General features: G+C 31.2%; 1 protein-coding gene across 3 annotated transcripts in view; it reads right to left on the reverse strand.

Annotated features, from left to right (window-relative positions):
• LOC148303294 (ileal sodium/bile acid cotransporter-like) overlaps positions 1-16,883 on the reverse strand; it is a 47,986-nt gene extending 31,103 nt beyond the window's left edge. The window contains exon 1 of one of the 3 annotated variants that reach the window (XM_088270207.1): positions 16,637-16,883. The gene's annotated coding sequence lies outside the window, so the exon portion shown is untranslated. Of the gene's footprint in view, positions 1-9,351; positions 9,373-10,368; positions 10,495-16,636 lie in introns of those variants that run through there. The other 2 variants (XM_088270208.1, XM_088270209.1) reach the window with 2 other exon arrangements.
• Between the last annotated feature and the right edge of the window lie 1,525 nt (positions 16,884-18,408).

The raw sequence follows: 18,408 nt of genomic DNA on the forward strand, positions 1-18,408 counted from the left end.
ATATAAAGACGAGGACACATCGGGAATAAATTTTCTCGACATCAAGATTCAACGAATGAATCAACATAAATGCATGAGTACTATTGTTTTTTTTTCTAAAAGATACTGGGTTGTTCACCCTACGGATGATAAATATGTAGATCAACATTATAGGTGTTAAGACTGAGATCTCAAGTTTGTCTCAAGCGTTTAAATCAGAATACGTTCAGCCACGCTCAGGGCTAATCGTGTGCTCACGCTATTTTTTTTTAATGTATATTGGATATTTTTTTGTTTTATAGAATATTATACGAATATGAGAGAGTCCGCCTCCGTAGTGTAATGGTCAGCACGCTCGGCTACCGTTCTGGAGTAAATACCACTATTTCTTAAAATCTACTGTGACACGTGTTTCGATGCATTCCGCATCATTTTCAAACACCGTTTGTGAAGCTGATTCTAAATTTTAGAGTTGGGTCCTTGGGATGTTGAAGGTTGAAGAGGGGGTAGTAGCCGTTTCTTATTTTTATTTATTTATTTTATTTTTCATTTTTATTTCTTATTAGTGGGAACATATACAAAAGGGGGGAGGCTTTAGTCATTAATTATGGGTTTATTGTTATTTATATTTGCATGAATTTCTATTGTTTCTTACTGTTGCAGTTTATGACTTTTCGTATGAATTATTTTTAGGATTTCTACGTTATTGTGGTTAAATTTATGATCATTATCTATTAAATGGTTAGCGAATTCCGTAAAACTATTATTTCTCAAACATAATTCATGTTCCCTGATTCTTGTTTTGAATTTTCTGGAAGTCATACCAATATACGAACTTCCACAGTCGCAGCTCAATTTATATTTGCAATTGTCTAATATATTTCCAGGATTACTGTGTTTTAAAATTTTTAGTTAGTTCATTTTTTGTGTAAAATGCTGGTTTTATATAATATATTTACTAAGTAAAACATTAATTAAAAATGGATAGATTTAACCACAAAGTGACTGCCGAATAAATTAATGCAACTAATAAATATTTAAGAAAAAGCCTATCCGCAATGGGAATTGTATCGTACATTTTAAGAATGTCGAACCATGGACGCACTACATTGATCAGTCAGCGTACGTGCCACACTTCACGACTCCCAATTAATCCTTCGAAAGAGCACATAGATGATGCAACTTTAGAGTACGAAATAACAGAAAAGGACGATACCCCACATAAGTTTCAGGCTAAGAGTGTCAGAAAAGAAGACTCTTCAGAGCAAAAGAGTTTTTAAAAAAATTCATATACTTACTTACTCAGGAATAAAACAAAATTAAATATTAAAGACATAAACACTAAAAAAGAAACATAACGAACATTATAAACATATACAGACTATACAATAAAAAACTAAACAAGATAACTTCCTCGCACCGCATAAAAATATATCACTCACTCCTTTGAACAGCGTCATATATCAAAAATCGTCAATTTTCAGCTGTTCATATTTTCGGAATGCCCAGAAAATGTACTATATCCCAGCAAAAGCGGCATATTTTTAACTTAATATTCACCCGCCACAGGGCAGAAAGTGCTGTTTTTGCATTTTGAAGAAAAGGTATGGTTAATTATTTTTTAAAATATAGGTACTAAATATTTTTCAAATGGAGAAAAAACATTCAGGTTTCACCTAAAAAGATCTGTTGCACAGTAAAAAGTTCAATAAGTGGCTAGATATTTATTTTTAATACATTTTATCATATTTTTAAACTTTAAAAACGATCTCCTGAAAAATAAGTTTTTTTATTTATGACGTTGTTGAAACGAGTGAGCGATATGTTCCCCAGTAATATATATATTTTTTAATGAATACATGTCACTATCAACAACAACAAAAAATTCCTTTCAAAGCACAAGAGCTGTCTCTTTTCTGGAGAGGCTCAGCGCAACTAAACTTATAAGATTGTATTAAGCAGAAATGTATAGAAATTGTATTGAATTGTATAAAAATATGGAACTATATTAAATAAATAAAAATAAATAAAATAAATATCTGGCAAGAGTCTACGAGATAATACGGTGTTTGAAAATGATGCGGAATGCATCGAAACACGTGTCACAATAGATTTTAAGAAATAAGTAAAACTTTTTTATTTCGAGAAATAAAAATGCTTTGTGTTCTGATCCACTCACATTTTTATTTACCAACTAGTTTCGGCAACAACCTGTTGCCCTCTTCAGGGTTACATTTATTACTAATAAAGTAATAAATGTAACCCTGAAGAGGGCAACAGGTTGTTGCCGAAACTAGTTGGTCAATAAAAATTTGAGTGGATCAGAACACAAAGTATTTTTATTTCTCGAAATAAACTATCAATATGATCCACAAAGTTAATGCTTTCAATATTCAAAACATAAGTAAGACTTTAATTAAAAATGGATAGATTTTACCACAAAGTGACTGCCGATTCAAAAATGAAATTAACAAAAATACAATTTATGCGTATTAATTTCAATATAAAATCAATTATATTAAATTTATTCCGCATATCTCTACATTCAAATCAGAAAAAAAACGGTCATTTACAAATAAAAATTAGTAGAAAATATGATATGGTTTATTCGCAAATTAGATACCATTTTTAATTGGGCAAGTAGTATGTTGCTATGCCAAAATTAACTCTCGATTTAAAATGAATAAAGATATCGTTGAAAGTGTCCACTGCCGGTAAGGCATTTAGAGATTACGTACACTTTTCGCCGAAGACTTTCTCTTCTGTAAAAAAACAAGAGTCGATAAACCGGGTCAAGAAGCGAGTACTAACAAACTTCACTGCCGCACTAAGCGCGGAGGGGGTAACTGATCGGATTCCGGTAATATTAACAAACTTTTTGATAAAATAGACCCACATCTTCAATGGATTATTCTCATGTTATTTTATTTAAAAAAATATAAATATTTGTGTTTTTATTATTTGCACAAATATTTCAATTTCATACTATTTCTGTGAGCCTAAGCGGCTCATTATTATAAATAGGCATCAAATTTTGGTTCGAACCGAGAAACTCTGAGTTTAGAGTCCGCGATACTAGCCACGGGACCACAACCCGACACTTATTATTGGCTAATAAATTAATATGAAAAATCACAAGACTATCGGTAATATTTTTATTGAAATCTGTAGAGAAGTAAGGGAGATATGAAGGTTAGTATTACTTTAGATGTTTTAATAAAACGAAAAACGGACACCGCCATACGTGATCAAATTTACAATGATTAAAGAAAACACTTCGTTTTTTACCACTTGAGTTTTATTATAGACTACATGTTTCAGAAGTTAAACTTCCATCATTCAGGTCTGTATAATAACTAAAATATAAAATATAAAATTGTTCTATAAATATTTTATATTTTAGTTATTATACAGACCTGAATGATGGAAATTTAACTTCTGAAACATGTAGTCTATAATAAAACTCAAGTGGTAAAAAACGAAGTGTTTTCTTTAATCATTGCAACATGACTTACCACAAAGTTAATGCCGAAACAATAAATAAAATGATCAAATTTACGTCATAGGGTGCGTTATGGGGCGTATCCCTTTATGTACCTGCTTTATAGAGCTGAAATAGTAGTAGTGTGGATTCGTTTATGTGACGTCATTTATTACCAACTTACGAAAACAACGTTTTTACGAATGCGAATTTTCCAAAAGAAAATGATGAATGAAAATGTTGATTATATCGGCTGTTGTAAACACAAAACGAGTCTTACACAATCCTTTATAGGTTGAGTGTGTTAAATTAGATATTCCTCCCGAATGATGATACCCTATTCACGATCACATAGAGGCGGTCAGTGGAAATGCATTGAAAATATTAGGATTTCTGCGTACAGCCAGGGTTTTCGAAAAAACCCGAGTGCTGAGAACTTTTTATAACTCCTTGGTGCGAAGTATACTAGAGAGTGGTTCTGTATTTGGCATAATATGTTGGTTTCAATATAAAAATAGAACACATGTTTAATGCCACTTTTTGAGCTCATTCATGTAAACACGACTAGTATCGAGAACTGGGGATATTCTCATAACAGGTGAAAATACAAACTGATGGTGAAAATACAAACTGATGTTGAAAATACAAACTGTTGATGAGAAAATCTGTAGTTCTCGAAACTAGTCGTGTTTACATTAGTAAAATCAAAAAGTGATATTTGGTGTTTTATTTTTTATATAAATCATAATCTATTTTTGCACAAAGTTAATGCCAAATCGATAAAAAACAGGATATTACTGCATTCAACTGACAAAGAGGTTAGAAGCTACAGAGATACAATGCAATAACACTGTAACGCGATACTTTATTATATTGATCGTCTAAATCAGGAGTAGCCAAACTTTTCAAAGTGCGGGACGATCTATTTTTATTATATATATATATATATATATATATATATATATATATATATATATATATATATATATATATATATATATATATATACACCGCAGGACAAAAAAAATTACGAGTTTACTTGCTACCGCACGCCTTGACTTTACTGAACTCTTTTTCTAAGAAATCCTTTATCGATACCTCTTTCTTTTGTTCAATAAATTAAAGACACTTTGTGTCACCTTTCTACAATATTTACATTTTAAAATGTCTCAACAATTTTGTTTTACCCGCGTTTGAGGGAACATAACACAACAATCATGGAAAGTGCAAAGCAAATGTCGATAGCGATAAAATCCAAAATAATCACACTGTCGCAACAAAACATATGTAATTGTAAAATATCTCGTCGAGTTGGGTATTCAGAAGGTGCAGTGAGGTTTTTATTTAAAAAATTCCAACAAGCTGAATCCATAGAACGGAAAAAAGGAAGCGGATGGGGGCGCGCGACATCTGCCCGAGATGATCGCTTAATAAAAAAAAATTGTTATGCGCGATCGATTTTTAACGGCACTTAAAATACACGCAGAGGTGCAGTCTACTAGCTAATCAACATTTTCAGTAAAAACAGTGTTCAGGCGGCAGTTGGAGCATGGTTTCCAAGCACGAAGTCCCGCAAAGAAACCATTACTGACGAACAAAATGCAGAAGGCTAGACTGGATTGGGCGAAGGAGCACCAGAATCGGACCTTGGAGGATTGGCAAAATGTTATTTTCTCCGATGAATTAAAATTCAACCTTTTTGGTCCAGACGGCATAAAGATAGTTCGACGAAAACTTGGGGAAAAATACCATCCGTCGTGCGTCCCTCGAACCGTTAAACATTCACCCTACGTCATGATTTGGGGGTGCATGACAGCGTACGGTTTGGGACCTCTAAATTTTATACAGGGTACGATGAATGCCATCCAGTACAAAAAAGTGCTGAAAAACCATCTTATTCCAACAATCGAGGACATTACGCAGTATACCGCGGACCCGATTTTTCAGGACGATTTGGCGCCGTGCCATAGAGCCCGCACTGTGAGTACAAATATTTATTTTTTAATGCACTTTGTAGACCACTTGATAAATAATTTATTGTTTTTCTTACAGATCATTAAATACAAGGATAAAATTGGCTTAAAATCGTTGACGTGGCCCGGGAATAGTCCTGATTTGAACCCGATAGAAAATTTATGGGCGATTATGAAAAAAAAAGTTGGGAAAAAAAAATAAAAAAACATTGAGGAATTAAAAAAAACTTGATTCAAGTTTAGGAAGAAGAAATAACATCAGAAATTTAAGATTCGCTTTACGCTTCGTTAAATAATAGAATTTTACATGTTATAAAAAATAAAGGTGAATTCACTAAGTATTAAATATTTTTAAATGTTATAAATATGTTTAAATGTAAAATACCTTAATTTAAAATAAAGCGATTAGAACCTTCTTCTTAAATATGAATAAAAAAATTACATGTCTTTTATTACTCCATCACAAACACTCGACCATAAATGAACCGTTAAGGGGCTCTAAGGTTCGGATAATCTGATACCTGGTATATAATGGCAATTTCTAAGTACAATTCATGAGTAAGATCTTTCATTTTAACCTTGAAGTAACGAGTAGTCATCACATATGTTAAACAATACAAAAAAAACTAATTAAATATCAAGAATAATTCATTATGTGTCAATTTTAGTTTTTTTGAGGACTCGTAAATTTTTTTGTCCAGGGGTGTATATATATATATATATATATATATATATATATATATATATATATATATATATATATATATATATATATATATATATATATATATATATATATATATATATATGCATATATATATCGTAGTCATACAGGAGAAAGTGACCAAGTGCATTTTTACAAAAACGTGATCATTGACTATTTGATATCTAACTAGCTTAATATTGCCCTGAAAACAATCCCAAAGGATTTTAAAATTGGAAGTATAATATATTGACTTATTAAAAATGACTTACTGCATTGATGTTTATTTTCTTGCCAAGCAAAAGTGACTTAATTGGCCCTCCTGAACATTTTACGTTTTGTTAGTTGGCCACTTTCTCCTGTACGACTACGATATATATATATATATATATATATATATATATATATATATATATATATATATATATATATATATATATATATATATATATATATATATATATATATATATATATATATATATATATATATATATATATATATATATATATATATATATATATATATATATATATATATATATATATATATATATATATATATATATATATATATATATATATATATATATATATATATATATATATATATATAAATATATATATCTAACCTAACCATAGATTTGGAATTATGGCTGATAAAAGCGCTATCAGTTTAGAATTTGTGAGGTTTATGGCTTTCTCCATTTTTTTAGGAGAGACCCTTAAATTAAAAATATATATTTTAGATGCTTATAAATGGACTAGTTGATTATCAACATTTTTATGTCGTATTAGGGGAAGCGTCGGAGACATTCATTGGATATTCTCGGATATTTTTTTCATATTGCACTTATCAGACAGGCGTGCTAGAAATGCGTAATAAGGGGTCGACCGCAGGACCGCGGTCGACGCTTTGGCCACCCCTGGTTTAAATAATGTCAAGTAATCAAATATACATAAATATACGGACTCGGCAGAATTCTCAATGACATACGATACCGCAGGATATCTGCCCGAGTGACTACTTTAAGGAAACAGGCCCGATGATTATAACTATCCATGAAACCAAAAGTCATTGTACAAAATTGAAAAAAAAAAAGCACATGCAGCACCGTACTCGTGATAGAAGTGAAACTTCTTAAAAATAAAGAATACGAGAGAGAGAACATCTCAAAAGATTCAACTTTTCAAACCCTTATCTGCACCTCAATGGTGCATAGGGCACTGCTTCATATAAACGCAGTGTTATCTTGATCGTTTATACATGAAGGAAAGGTGATCAGCCCTCCGCTTCAGGTACCGGTCCAGGGTAATATTGAATAAATATTAGAGTGAAAAAATCACTTACATTAGGTAGCCGAGGGTGCTGACCATTACACTACGGAGGCGGACAGGAATAAAAATATAAGAATACAAAATTCTCAAAAGAAATACAAGAATACAAAATTTGCATTAAAAACATCATGAAAAATAAAAAATTAAAACATTATAATTTAATAAAGAATAAAAAAAAGATAATTTAAATAATAATAATAAAACCCTTATCCGCACCCCAATGGTGCATAGGGCACTGCTTCATATAAACGCAGTGTTATCTTGATCGTTTATACATGAAGGAAAGGTAATATTGAATAAATATTACAGTGAAAAAATCACTTGTATTTATTTGACCCCCCTGGGAATCGAACCCGGGACCTCCGGAACGGTAGGCGAGCGTGCTGACCATTACACTACGGAGGCAGGCAAAATTTAAATACCCGAATTTTTATATTCTTCATCGTCTTTCTTGAGATGTCCAAGTGGGGATATTTCATTATTGGGTTTTTGATTTGCGATACAGTTTGGTCGTGTTGATTCGCGATGTTGCGTAATGAACATATTTCCAAGTAAATTCGCTATTAAGGAAAATCCAGCTTATAATCAGCTAATAAGGGAAATTCCAAACGTAACGCATACTCCAACATTTTGAGTGTGTCCAAATACTTGTTAAATATGGATTATTTCCAATTATTTTTTGATATCTCAACATAGATGAAGAATTTATGTATTAATTTTTAATCAAACACAGATTTTTTGAGTCTACTAAGTTGCATTTTTAATATATTATTGGATTAAAACCAATATTTTTAGCTTTTCCACTTTATTTTTATTTGACCAGCGACCGGGTCGTCGTTACCGCCATCATCAGACTGGTCGGTAATGTCGGTAACGACGAAACCCGGTCGCTGGTCAAATAAAAATAAAGTGGAAAAGCTAAAAATATTGGTTTTAATCTAATAATATATTAAAAATGCAATTCCATCACGAAGTGTCAGTGGATAATATAAATCTATTAAAAAGTTGCATTTTGTTGACAAAAACACATAAAAAATTAATATTGTGACAATTGTTTCGCCTTGTTAGGGCATTATTAAAAATGCAATTCCATCACGAAGTGTCAGTGCATAATATAAATCTATTAAAAAGTTGCATTTTGTTGACAAAAACACATAAAAAATTAATATTGTGACAATTGTTTCGCCTTGTTAGGGCATTATCAAACGAATGTCGCATTATCAAATGAATTTTTGATAATGCGACAAAATTTAAATACCGAGATTCTATATTCTTCTTCATCTTTGTTGAGACGTCAAAATATAGTAAGTATACAGACTAATGACCACAGAAGAAAGAAAATTTAAACCCTTTTTTATAGTTTGATTTTTCGATCAACCTAATGATATTACGAAAAGCAGTAGTTATTTTGAGAGATCAATAAAAATGCATATTTTAGGTATTAATTTTACTATAAGTCTACTAAGTTGTATTTTATTAATAAAAACACAATTAAAAAATTGTTTGATAATGCCCTAACAAGGCGAAACAATTGTCACTATATTATTTTTTATGTGTTTTTGTTAATAAAATACAACTTATTATAGTACACTCAAAACATCTGTGTTTGATTTAAAATTAATACATAAATTAAAATGGAGTTCTACAAATTAAACGCCAAATCAATAAAAAAATGAATAGATAAAGAACCATAGATCTCTAGTGAAATTCTAGTAAATTCATATCGAACAATATATATAGAAGTTCCAAGAATTTGGGTAGCGTGGTTGTCAATCATGGGTAGAATTGGTGAATGTTACACGTGTGTAAAGTGATTACCTAAACCACCCTATGACGGTCGTAAGCTCCGTAATAATACACAGGAAATATTCAATTTACCCAAAAACACCGCCGTAAAAAAATTTTTGGAAATATTATTCAAACAAAATGACTGTAAGTATGAGTAAATGTATAAAAATGAAAATATAATTGAAAGAACTCGTGTATTTAAATAACCTTTTTTAATCAAAACATATTTTAAAAAATTATCAAACCTTTAAAACTACATTTAAAAAACATATAAGACTCACCCCTACCTAGACTCCATACCAAGGAATATTTTATTTATTGTTTCGGCATTAACTTTGTGGTAAGACATGTTACAATGATTAAAGAAAACACTTCGTTTTTTTACCACTTGAGTTTTATTATAGACTACATGTTTCAGAAGTTAAACTTCCATCATTCAGGTCTGTATAATGTTATTATACAGACCTGAATGATGGAAGTTTAACTTCTGAAACATGTAGTCTATAATAAAACTCAAGTGGTAAAAAACGAAGTGTTTTCTTTAACCGAGGAATATTATTTTTTAAATTTATTTTGTTTTAATTTACTTCGTTTTTACAAAAAAAAAAATACAAGTAAAAACACAAGAATCTGCTTTATTAGAGAGGTAGAAACGTTATAATTTAAATGTTTTGTATATTTACCAACTATTATGTATGATTTAAATATGTATTTTGTAAAAAAAAAAACAATAAAAAATAAATAAAAATAAAGTGGATATTGTCGTGGAAATCGCCTAAAATGTAATGAAATAATTGTACGAGTATGTTTATATTTCAATTAATCAATAATTATACATAGGAAATAGATTTATTCAACATACCGAAAAACACAGCCGTAAAAAAGATTTCCGAAATATTATTCAAAATGAAATTACTGGAAGTTTGAGTAAATGTATGAAAAGAGACTAAAATTCAAGAATTCGTGTATTAATATAACCTTTTTTTAATCAAAACTTATTTAAAATGAAAGTGGATATTGTCTTCAAAATGGCCTAAAAATATATTGTTATATTTGTGTTTAAATTATAATTGATCAGTAATAATACATAGGATCGATTCAACATACCCAAAAACACCGCCGTAAAAAGGTCTTCAGAAATAATATTCAAAACGAAATGACTGCTAGTTTTAAATTTATGGAAATTAAACACACGACCGCCGACGGTCGATGCCGCGATGTGACTGAAGTTAGATTTGAATTTAAAATGAAGGAGGCAAGCGCGTCTCAGGTCCGATACTTGGCCATGCGATATTATATACATAAATGGATACATTGTCCATTATTATTATCATTACCAGTGCTTCCCAATTAGAGGTACGCGTACACCCAGAGATACTCAAAGATGCATAAAGCGGTACCTACGCGCGCTAATCTCTTGACTGAGAAAATAAAATTGATAAAAAAATCACGCAAACAATTGCCGAAATATATGTTTAATTTAACTGTAAAAAAACTTTTGAGTGTGTCCAAATACTTGTTCACAAATCTGGATTTTCTCCAATTATAGGAGTTATTTTTCATATTATTTATTTGACATCTCAACATAGATAAAGAAGAATATGGAAGTCTGGGCGTTTACGAAGCTTACGACCGTCATAGGCTGGGCTAAGTGATCACTTTACACGCGTGTAACATTAATTGATTCTACCCATGATTGACAACCACACTACTAATTGTTTTTGGAACATTTAGCGATGTAAAAGTTACCCGCCGTAAGCCATGTAAATGCCCAGACTTACAGCATATACTTGTTGGGTAATATATCCAAAATAAAACAAGGTTTTTTGGATTGAATTCTACATTTATTTATGTATATGTCAATACGTGACGCAATTCGTCTTCTTAGGACATTATCAAACACTCAAACTGTCTGCAGTTACAAACAATAAGCATATTCTTCTTCATTTATGTCGATATTTAAAAAAAAATGTTGTATGCCCCCTAAGCGGAGAAACCCGGATTTGTGAACAAGTATTTGGACACACTCAAAGTGTTGTGAACTGTTTTATTGTTGAATGTTGGCTAGGAAATGGGCAGAATCACTTCCCGTTCCTGAAACTAACGAGCGTAATGGCTCTGCTGGCGGGACCAATGGACCAATTTCATGATGCGTTATTATTTATTAGCTGATAAATTGAAAATTCACAAGACTATCGGTACGATTCTCATTAAAATCTGTAGAGAAGAAAGGGAGATATGAAGGTGTAAACTTTAGATATTTTAATAAAACGAAAAACGAACACCGCTATATCGCTCGCTCCTTTCAACAACGTCATGTATCAAAAATCGTAAATTTTCAGTTGTGCGTGTTTTCTGCATGCCCAGAAAATGTACTATATCCCAGCAAAAGCGGCATATTTTTAACTTAATATTTACCCGCTACAAGGCAGAAAGTGTTATTTTTGCATTTTGAAGAAAAGGTATTGTTTAATTATTTTTTTAAATATACTAAATATTTTTCAAATGGAGAAAAAACCTTCAGGTTTTACCTTAAAAGATCTGTTGCACAGTAAAAAGTTCAATAAGTGGCTTGATATTTATTTTTAATACATTTTATTATATTCTTAAACTTTAAAAACGATCTCCTGAAAAATCAAGTATTTTGATATATGACGTTGTTGAAAGGAGTGAGCGATATGTCATCAAATTTTACGTCATCGGGTGTGTTACGCAACGTATCCCAAAGTGTCTCTGCTTTATAGATCTGTAATAGTAGTAGTGTGGACGTCATTCGTTACCAACCTACGAAAACAACGTTTTTACGAATGCGAATTTTGCAAAAGAAAATGATGAATGAAAATATTGATTATATCGGCTGTTATAAACACAAAACGAGTCTTACACAAACCTTTATAGGTTGAGTATGTTAAATTAGATAATCCTTCTGAGTGATAATATGTACCCTATAGTGGCAATTTCATTTTTCACCGTCACAACACAAGATTTAGTTGTTAAAAATATTTTGAATGTGTCCAAATCTTTGTTCACAAATTCTGGGACATACTCTACTTAGAATTTTTTTATTGTTATCTAGATTTAATTGATATCTTAGCACAGGTCGTAAGCACCAGCCTATGGCAGGTCGTAAGCCCTGTAAATACCTACCCACACTTCCATATTCTCATCGCAATACACCAACGACAAACGACACCTTCACAGGTGTTTTTTTCCCCAATGCAAACATATTTATTTAAACAAACAAAAAATATCACAATGGCAACGCCATCTTTTGAATGTTACGACAACATACGCATAACTTAACAATGCTATGGCGGACAGCATGCTTTTTGATAGTTGCTGTCACTAAAAATACTTATTTTTTTCTTCAATACGAAAGATTAAATAATATTGATATCTATAGCATTTACTCTGTGGTTAGTCAGTTTTAACCTCTCACCAAGATTTTTGTCTACTGGTTTCGAGATGTAGCCGTCTCTTCGTCGGGACAATTACTACAACAGCCTGCAAACAATACTACACGTCACTATTATAGCACTATTCACAAACTTACAACTACATAAACAAAATATATTTGAAAAAAAACTACATTTTATGTAGTTGTAAATGTTTGAATAGTACTATGGTAGTGTGACGGGTATTATTATTTGCATGCTGGTGTAGTAATTGTCCTGACGAAGAGACGGGTGCGTCTCGAAACCGGTAGACTTAAATCTCGGTGAGTGATTATATACCAACTTTACTAACATTTTATTTCAAAAATACATTTAATATTTTTAATGAAAAAATTTTTTTTATTAAAAAAATACGTTTTAATTCAAATTTAATAAAATCTTTCCATTTGATTACGTTAATAATTCATGAGGTCATGGGGCAAGGTTATGAAAATCACAAATCTGGTATTATCGTATCTTTTTAATTAGCAAAAATAATATTAGACCATAATTTACATATGTTTAAAAATAAATGAGCGAGATATGACAGATTAAAAATTAAATATTCCAACTAGTTGCTACTTAAAATATTTTTTTGCGGAATATACATTTTTGTTATCAGTATACTTATATACAATTTGTTACATCACATGCACATTTAAAAAAAATAAATAAAATATAACTCCTAAATAGCTCCTAAAAATAACTCCAAATCTGGAGATAATCCAGATTTGTGAACAAGTGTTTGGACACACGCAAAATGTTGTAAATAAATTAACTGGTCAAATTGTAAGCTAAAATAATAATATGAAAATAATATTTTCTAGCGTTTCTCATGAATGTATGTGATTATAATCCATGATTCGGACCTCACATACAAATTTTCTGATAAAGTTTCTGCTCAGTAAAAAAAAACTTCATCTCATCAATAGATGTCTCTAGTGAAATTCTAGTGATTCTTGCATTATGTTTCGAAATTGAACCATATATACAAAAGTTCAAAGAATTTGAGTAGTGTGGTTGTCAATCATGGGTAGAATTGGTGAATGTTACACTTGTGTTAAGTGATCACTTAAACTAGCCTATGACGGTCGTAAGCCCCGTAAATGCCCAGACTTCCACATTGTTCTGCATCATTGTTTAGATGTCGAAAAAGAATTAAAAATTTCCCGCCAACACTGTGTAAAGAGAAGTTGATGTTATCTACACTATATAGTTAAAGGGATTCGACTTCTTTTTACTGAATTATCAGCTCGAGGACATACAGAGTAAGAACACTTGATTCAAATAAACAAGTCAATGCAAACAGTGTTGATTAATAAAGATAAGAACCATAAAGCGAAAAATACTATAAATAATATATACTAGCAAATGAAATTTACTTAACACATTGTTTTTCAAAATATGCAAAACTTGTGTGTGACCCATCATGACATATGGGATCGAAAGCAGAGCGGACACCGTAGTCACAAAAAACGCACAAAGAGTGTCAGAAATGAAGACTCTAAGAAGCATATCTGGCAAGAGTCTACAAGACAGAATAAGAACAACGGGATAAGGGAAATTTGCGAGATCGAAGATGTTGTTAGCTAGGGAAGGCAACGAAGGAGACAATGGTATGTGAGGAGAATGGAACCATCCAGACTCCTCCACATTGCGCTGTATGGCCTACTCCAAAGCAATACTCCCGGGCAGACCACCAAAGAGATGGATTGACAGCTGGGAATCGACATCGCAGGAGGCTAATCCCTCTTAAAAACAGGCCACAAGGCCACATCAAGCAGAAGAAGAAAAAGGAAGAAGAAATTGTTTTTGGTGTGCACACATTTGTGCGTTTCAAAAACCTTTTATTTTGTGATGGTGTGTACATATTTGTGAATTTCAGGAACCTTTTATTGCCGTTGTGTGCTCATATTTGTGCATTTCAGAAACCCTATATTGCGGTGGTGTGCACATATTTGTGCGTTTCGGGAATATTATGTTGCAGTGGTGTGCACATATTTGTGCATATCGGGAATATTATGTTGCAGTGGTCTGCACATATTTGTGCATTTCAGGAATATTATGTTGCGGCGGTTTGCACATTTTTATGCATTTCGGTTAACTTCAACTTCGTATACAAAAAACACGTCTCAAACATCTAATTTCTTGTCATGTTTGCAATGCTGTGTGGCGGACAGATATCACTTTAATACAAAAATTTCTTTTTCTTTTTTTCAAAAAGTTCTTTTATGTCATCGTTCTTTCAATGTGATCTAATATCGCAAATGTTAAATTACATTTCTTTAAAAAACTTCAACGTAATCAATGTTTTGAGATATATTCATTTATGGACACAGAAAATGAATACTGCCATGCCGGAATCATAGAAAGGAACTGGAAAAAATATTGTTTTTTATTCATAAGAAGCATTTATTGATTATTACATTCATACCATTCCAAAAGGGATATCATGTATATTAAAATAATAAATAAACAAGATATCAGCTATATTTATAGAAAGAAAAAAACAATATTATCTTTAAACCACTGTGACTAACTGCTGTTAACTCATTTAGGACGGGTGTTATTTACGCCTGTAGGGCGCTGGCAACGGGATATGAAAATTATATACATATAGTTTAAACCTCAACAAGGAAATTGGCACATAATGTTCATATAAAAACATTAAATGTGTAATTCCTTCTTTTATGACTTTGAAATGAGGCCGGCGTAGAAGGTAAAAATACTTTTCCCGCCGTTAAGCATCAATCGACCCAAGGGGCTGTAATAGTTAGCGTGTTTAGCTACCATGCTGGAGGTCCCGGGTCCGATTCCTAGCGGGGGGGGGGGGTGAAATAAATACAGGGGATTTTACACTCTAATATATATTTAACATTACGCTGGACTGGTCCCTGAAGCGCAGGAGTGATCACCTTGGCTCATATAAGTAACGATCCAGATAACACTGCGCTATATCGCTCACTCCTTTCAACAACGTCATGTATCAAAAATCGTAAATTTGTCAGTTGTGCGTGTCTGCATGCCCAGAAAATGTACTATATCCCAGCAAAAGCGGCATATTTTAAAAATAATATTTACCCGCTACAGGGCAGAAAGTGTTGTTTTTGCATTTTGAAGAAAAGGTATTGTTTAATTATTTTTTTAAATATACTAAATATTTTTCAAATGGAGAAAAAACCTTCAGGTTTTACCTTAAAAGATCTGTTGCACAGAAAAAGTTAAATAAGTGGCTCGATATTTATTTTTAATTCATTTTATTAAGTATTTTGACATATTATGACGTTGTTGAAAGGAGTGAGCGATATGTCATCAAATTTTATGTCATCGGGTGAGTTACGCAACGTAACCCAAAATGTCTCTGCTTTATAGATCTGTAATAGTAGTAGTGTGGACGTCATTCGTTACTAACCTACGAAAACAACGTTTTTACGAAGGTGATTTTACACTCTAATATATATTTAACATTACCCTGGACTGGTCCCTGAAACGCAGGAGTGATCACCTTGCCTCATATAAGTAACGATCGAGATAACACTGCGTCAATATGATGCAGTTTCCTATGCATCATTGGATGCAGATAAAGGTAAGAGTGAGATAAAAATATTCACGTTTAAAGTTAATTTAGGTCAAAATCCATAATATTAAATGTTGAAATAGTCAAATGCTATCTGGGTAAAAAATCTTTATTCAAAATCAAATAAAGAATTTAAAAAAATAAATGTATTGAATTAATTTAGCGCAACGATCATTTGTTCCGTACACATTGAGGAAAAAAATATTTGAAATTCATAATATTATGGCGCAAGAATAGTGTACTTAAAATCGAATAATTATTTAATACAATTCATATTTTGTCAACGGCAATGTTGATTTATAAATATTTATATATTTTTTAATAACTTGTCGGTTAAAAATAATAATATATTAATAACACTTACAAACAAGACGTCCTTCGCCAAGCAACTTTCTAATTCGCAGAACGATAAGCGAAGACAAATATTAACGAAAAAAATGTCTTTATCAGGTAACCGGTGGTTATTTTAAGTTATCACTGAAGTTAATAAATATATTTTCATTGATAACTTTAAGGAATTTCACTGTGCACTAATTATGTAAGTGTGAAAGAGAATATTTTTGACTACGTGAGAAACCACCTGTCAAAAACACAAAACTGCATTCAATGTCACATGCGAGCAGTGTTTACATAATAAAAAATAATGTATGGTAAGGAAAGTGTGTCTTTCTTTTTCTTATCATTTATTGGTTTTTCACCTTTCCGGAGTGTCTAGCCAGGTCTGAAAGGTTTTTTTTTTATTGTATGTGCTTACACAAAAATGCATATTGAAAGCTAAAAATCCGAAAAATTGTTAATTACTCCATTCAAAACAGAAAATTAACAATAATTATAGAATGTATCAATGTAACGGTAAATCATTTCCATCAGGGTGTAGAGATTTTTACAATTAACTAACCATTGAACATTTTACTTATATCAAAAGACACTTTGCTTAATATTTTTTTTGTGAAAATCCTTTGGAGTGAAGCTTAAAACAAAATAGATGTTTATTAAAATGACGCAGTAGCTTGGGATCGGTCCATAATACAAGCACTTTGTATTTTTTTTAATACATCGAATAATTAACGAATAGTGAAACAAATTCACATGGTAATTTTAATTGTCATAATTATATACCTACATTTAATCATTAGAAGTCGATAGAATAATTGATGTGCAGTTATGTGGAGTAGTTTGTCAATTTCTTTGCGAAACCTGCGAGGTGATGGTTATAGCCTTTAAAAAAAAAAAAAAACAAACAAATTTTTGTTTGAAAATATGTACAATGATGTGTGTGGTACTTACGTAATATTTTTAGGTATGAAAAATATTTTTTTTCTCGCTGACATTATTTAACTTGGAAATTGTTTTTGGTGTGCGTTTTTATTGTCTATGACATTTTTTTATGATGACAACATATTATGAATTATCTTCATTTTGACCCTTCAAGACTGTTCCGGTTTCGATTAATATCCGGTTGTACTATTTCCGCTTTTCTTTTTCAATTAGTATTCATGTTATGTTAGTTGATTTTCTTTAAAATACCAGCTTCATTGTGGGTTATTCCGTATTTTAGTTTTATAATACACCTTTAGAATTTAATACAATAATTTTAAGAAATTAACACATGGCTGAATTTTAAATAATGTTTTTTAGGTCTGATTTTTGACAAACGAACGCCGAAAAAAGCAACTCTTTTGTTTTTCACGCACTTGATTTTCACATTTTTAGTATAGGCATTAGATATCTTTTACATTTTCAGAGAGAAACACATTTTCTTGTAAAGTTGGCCAGGAATTGAAAGAAAAGTTCATACCAATTTTTTACACTTATAATGAAAACCAATGTTTCTCATTTGTTATATGGTATTTTCTCATTTGAATTCTCAGTTATATTTTCTCATTTGTTTCTTTGAACATCCTTCTTGCCTTATATTTTTTTTAATATATCGTAGTCACACAGGAGAAAGTTACTAAGTGCGTTGTTTTACAAAAACGTGATCATTGACTATTTGATATCATACTAGCTTAAAGTTGCCCTGAAATAAATCCCAAAGTATTTTAAACTTAAAAGTAATATATTGACTTGTTAAAAATGACTGACTGCATTGATGTTTATTTTCTTTGCCAAGCAAAAGTGACTTGAATGGCCCTT

The sequence above is a fragment of the Brachycentrus maculatus genome, unplaced genomic scaffold (assembly GCF_059751285.1).
Source record: "Brachycentrus maculatus isolate JH-2025_06_01 unplaced genomic scaffold, ASM5975128v1 h1tg000374l, whole genome shotgun sequence".
Classification (NCBI taxonomy): domain Eukaryota; kingdom Metazoa; phylum Arthropoda; class Insecta; order Trichoptera; family Brachycentridae; genus Brachycentrus; species Brachycentrus maculatus.